This window comes from Nicotiana tabacum, chromosome 11, assembly GCF_000715075.1.
Source record: "Nicotiana tabacum cultivar K326 chromosome 11, ASM71507v2, whole genome shotgun sequence".
In the NCBI taxonomy this organism is placed as follows: domain Eukaryota; kingdom Viridiplantae; phylum Streptophyta; class Magnoliopsida; order Solanales; family Solanaceae; genus Nicotiana; species Nicotiana tabacum.
The window spans coordinates 13,752,167-13,757,701 of record NC_134090.1 but is presented as its reverse complement, the minus strand read 5'-3'; the positions used below and the strand labels follow the sequence as shown (position 1 = coordinate 13,757,701).

The 5,535-nt window shown below is 33.4% G+C and overlaps 1 long non-coding RNA gene across 2 annotated transcripts; it reads left to right on the top strand.

The window, feature by feature from the left end:
* The first annotated feature begins 1,129 nt into the window (after window positions 1–1,129).
* LOC107811401 (uncharacterized) lies at window positions 1,130–4,853 on the top strand. Of its 2 annotated transcripts, none has more exons than XR_012696417.1 (2): window positions 1,130–1,656; window positions 4,340–4,853. It is a non-coding gene; the product is annotated as an uncharacterized LOC107811401 (long non-coding RNA). The 2 variants fall into 2 exon arrangements; XR_001653902.2 differs by having other exon boundaries at window positions 1,130–2,031.
* Window positions 4,854–5,535: the final 682 nt, after the last annotated feature.

Genomic DNA, 5,535 nt, shown 5'->3' with positions numbered 1-5,535 from the left:
CTAGAGACGAATACGAAAAGAATCATTATTTGTCCCCCTTTTTCACGTTCTGTATTTTCTGAGCTGGTGCTATTTTCTTCGACTAATACAAGAAGAATCATTGTTATAAAAGTGTGACGTCCTTCTGAATTTTCTGTTTCAATTTTTTAGCTTTAGTGCTGTACTATATATTCTATGCAAAATTGAACTCTTAATACTTGGGATGTGAAACACGCTACTGATTACATACGTTCTGAGGCAAACAAGTCAATATGATGTTTTTTGGAAACTTATCTGGGTGCTATTATTCGGGTGCACATTGAGTAATTTATTTATTGTGCAATAACTCACAAATCACACAAAAAATATAAACCGTACGAGGCAAGTCTCTGAAGCAACAAGCTTTGATTGAGAAGACCGTAGGCGAAGGAAATCAACCCAGACTCCTATGTGGGAAACCATTCATCCAACCTTTGCAAATCAAGTCAATATAAAGTTAAAATGGCTAAAACAAAAATAATTCATGATATACATTAAACAAAGTCTATGGTTAACTCGTCTGCTTCTTGCAATGACATCAAATCAAGATTGTTGCCTTGTGTGTACATGTTTTTTGGCCTTGTGTGTACATAGTCCAATTCTTTATCATAACTAGATTGAAGCCGAAAAATCGTTTGTAATTTTCTACTTATAAGTCAAACCATTGATGCTATAACGCTTTTTCTTTCTATGGTGAATTCAATTGAGAGGGATGTACCAATAAATATCATCCCCTCTCTTATCCAAGTTACTCTTAGACTCAAATGAAAATTGAAGAGTGTATACTCAGACTTTTGGATTTAACTCACATCACTAACAATATAATGAAAATTTAAATTTGTAGTTGAACCTAATGCAATACAAGGTTAGCCACCTTTTTTAGGTTACTAATTTAACTTGTTATATATAATTACATTTAATTACTTTTTAAGAGATTTGATGGTACAGAAAAGAAGGAGACATTAGTGGTGTAGGTAGAATTTTTACTAAAGGGTTTCAAAATAAAATAAATAAATAAAGAAGCTAAGAGAATTCAACATCAAATATTATATAAATAAAAAAGATTCTGACTTTATATACATGGTATAATACCCCCTACCTCTTCCAATGAATGACCTGTGTAAGAATTGTATACACTGACTATTAAACCCTAGAATTTCATTGGTCCACGTATAAGAAAGAAAACCTCCATCCAGTGAAAGGAAGGGTAAGCAACTCTATATAAGCAACCTCTTCTCCTCAACATGTTTTCTCTTAAGGTTTTTCCTTTCAAAAGATTTACTAATAACCCAACATCTTGGTAATTTGTTTAGGTTAATTATTTTTTCCCCTGTCCTATTTTTCTTTAATATTGAAACATTTGTTAACTGGGTCTTCAAAACCCTTTCCTTTTGTTTATTTCCTTAAAACTCCTTTCCGTGTTAAAAATTAGTTTTCTTCGCCTCCATCCACAGGACTCTATACCTTTTGTTTCTTTTGACTTCCATAAATTCTTACGGATCTATATGTTTATATTGAACTGTAGATCTTACCTTAATATAAATATCTTTAGCGTGTTATGTCCAGGGACGAAAATAGGGTGGTTGAAGGGGATCATCCAAAATGGGCTTCGCCAAAAAATTATGCTGCATACATAAGGTTAATATTAGTATTTATGCATAAATAGTAGAGGTTGAATCCCCTTGTCTTGTTCGTGTGTTTACTTTTTAATATGTCGAATTCCTTGGTAAAAATTCTGGCTCCACCACTGATTATATCATCCGGTTCCAGGAATATTGGCCCTTTTTCCTTAAGCGGATTGTACATTGATTGACATACAGTTGTTACTTGCAGCTGCAGCATTATCAAGATTCACATAGAAATCATGTGGAGCAGAAAATATGTTTCTAAAAATCTGCCACCCCTAAGTTTTTTTTGAATATGAGAATCATGATGATGCTGCATCAGCAAATAATGACTTCTTTCTCCAATAAAACGGCAAAAGAGAGATGTTTGTTCGTATGATTTTATAAGGTGATTCATTTGGATTGTGAATTTATGTGCTTAGTACTCCTTTGCTTATAACTATTTATAAGGATTTTATGGTGATTCCTTTGCTTGAACCAGCCTCTCTACCTCACAAAAGGTCGGGATAAGGTCTGTATATATCTTATTCTCCCAAAATTCCACATATGGGATCATCCGGAGTATGTTGTTATTGTCTTATTTTTTTTTTAAGGAATTAATATTGGCAGAATTAGCAAAACGATGTTGATTATATGGAAATTTAGATGCTAAGATAAGCATCATGGCATTTATTGAACTCGAATAATTATTATATAAATCATCCTTCCAAATCAAAAAAAATAAAAAATTATTGCTGTACATTGGAAGATTAGGTATATTTTTGTGGGATTTTCTTTTTATAAGAAGTTGATTTATCTGAAGCGTGGAAAAAAATTAATTTTCTTTTCACCAGAATGTCATTGATAACCTTTGATTTAATATGCTTTGAAGAATGGAATCAGCTAATATTAGATCTGAGAGTTCCATAGGAAAAAAACTTGATAATATAGTACTGTAGCTGCTTCATTTTCTTATCGTTATTATTCGTTTTCATATATTTCTTCTTGTTTCTTTGTTGGATTTATTGTCATTTGATGGAGAGAGGAAGAAGCAATCTCTTATAATAGAGTTTTTTTTTTTTTTTTTTTGACAGTTATAAATAATCCTTGATTTAGTGAGAGAGATCATGTGAAATACTAACTTTCTAGGGAATATGTATATTGAATTAATCAAATATTTTAAAATAAACCCTGAAAGTAACGAGAGTGCATTAGAATAATTTCGAATCCGACGTCTCTATTGCGCACGACTACACAAAAATTAAACAAATGTACTTTTTAATAACAAATCTCATGAGTGTTTTTTAAATAACTGTACTTTTTAATAACAGATTTCATAAGTGCTTTTTAAATAACTGTACCTTTTAATGAGAGATCTCAGAAGTGCTTTTTACGTTGATCTTAGAAGTGCTTTTTACGTTTTAAGTTATTTTAAATAACTGTACCTATTAATGAGAGATCTCAGAAGTACTTTTTACGTTTTAAGTTATTAGACAATTTCAAACATGGTACGCCATAAACTTTACATGTAAACTGAGATCTTATGCGTGTTTTTAAGGTTATAATATGTGGTAATCTCTTCAAAGATTTTAACTTTGTATAAAAGAAATTCGTAAAATATTGCTCTTGACTAGGCCAATAAGTTCTCTTTAATTTCGAACTCCCAAGATCCTCCTAGGAACTCAAAAAGAGAAATTGCTCTTGACTAGGCATATGTACTTGTAGTTACTTTTGTTGTAGTCTAGTACTATAAGTTGTAATAAACAATAACTAATATTGCCCTGAAAGTATGTTTCATTGGAACTTCCATTTTCCATGTAGAAATGCATAGATCCTTGACAAGCAGGGCTTTTTTTTTTTTATATCAATTACGCCGTATGGTGGCATGCCCTATCATTCAACCAACAAAAAGTACAAAAATATTACAGGGACCTATATTATTACGTGGCATGCCCTTATGCATTACATACAAAAACAAAACTGCGTTGTGCAGTTTGGCATATACACCATTGCATATACAATAACCTACAAAAACTCTTCACAAAAAAGTATTCTTCCTATGTTTATGCCTTAGTGACACCATCTAGATGTAATCCAATCTGTAAGGTCCAACTGCAGAAGTAGGAAAAGCATGATGGGAGAAAATAAGAAGTTCTTCATTGTAAATGCTCCATTTTGCTAATGCATCCGCAACTTGATTAGCTTCTCTATAACAATGACAAATAGCACAATTGAGTTGACGGGCAATGTATTGAATCTGTCTGATAATGCCTTGCATTTGCCAAGGAGGTTTTGATTTACCATTGATCAAATCAACCACAAGCTGGGAATCACACTCCAGTATAATTTGTTGCAACCATTGCGACTACGCCATTCCACCCCCGCTAAGGCTGCACTAGCTTCAGCCATGTTACTATTTGTTCTGCCAATTGAAGAAGCAAACGCCATAGTTAGCTTACCTTTATGATCTCTGCATATGCCACCAATACCGAATTTCCTTCCGTGACAAGTAGGGTTTTATTCTTATTATAAACATAGAGAAAACTATAGAAAGTAAAGGGAAAACATAGAAGGTAATTTCTTAATTATAGATAATCACCATATTTAAATCGAGACCTTTTGATATTCGGCTTAAATTATGTATATTTATATGCATATCGCCTCACATTTTATTGTAATGTAATGATTTATTCTAATTCACGATTTTTTATGTGTAGGAGTCACCCGAGGGGCAATGCGAGACAAAAGTATACGAATTGAAGCAAAAAAGAGAACAAAATAAGAAAAAGGCCCAATGCAACGCCCAAGCCAGCGCGTTGCGCTGCCCGGGCCACAACTTGCAGGCCTGAAAACTTTTGGGCACAACTTAGCGCCAGGCTAGCGCGATGCGCTACCCTGGGTGCTGGGTGACGGGAATTCTCCTATTTTGCTCGGGACAAGGTTATTTCGACCATGCACACCCCCAATTGGTATAAAAATAAGTCTAATCCTTTTTGGAGGGGGAGACGCCACTTTGAGGGGAAAACACAAGAACAAAATATTTGGGAGCAAGGATTCTTAGTTTTTCTTCATCTTTCTTAGTATTTTCAACTATTCAACAGCTATGAAATTGTTTAACTTTATCATGAGTGGTTAAGAACCACATTATTCTAGGGTTATAGGTCGTTATTGATTATTGTAGTTGAGGGTTGATTGCTTTGCTTGGTTTATCATATTAATTTGTTTATTCAATCTTGCACTTAATTATATTGTTTTGTTGCTAACAATAGACTATTATCTACGAATTTATAGTTGAATTCAAAAGTGGGAACTATAGATTGCATATAAGATTGAATCGAGTAAGTTCTTGAATCCGGGTATCGGAGAATAGCTTCGCGATTAGGATAGACATATTCTAGTTGCCTTTCTTGGTTATTTCGCAGGAAATCTACATGCATTCTTGCTAATTCTAATTCTATGGACATAAAGTATTAAGTTAGCTTGAATAGGCGAGCGAACCGTCGAAAGAACGTAGCGTCGAAAGAACGTAGCGAGTATAATAAACCCTGTTAATCAATAAATTAGATAAATCAAGTGATTAAATTAACCGAAAGAACTCACTAGGAGAGACGTTAATCCCATAACCCCGGAATATTCCCATCTCATTGAATTCTTTCTAAGTATTTGTTTGTTTGCTCTACTTGCGATCTTATTTTCTTATTAGTTTTGTAGTAAGTTAGTTAATAAAAATCACAATCACCATCTTCACAACCACTTGAGGAATAAATTCATAAATAGTTTAGATTGGACAATAGTTCTGTCACGACCCCAAACCGGACCCGGTCGTGATGGCGCCTCTCGTGAAGACAAGGCCAGCCAACACAATTTTCAAATTTATTTTTAACAATTTAATAGGTCGATTTAAGTCATTTAT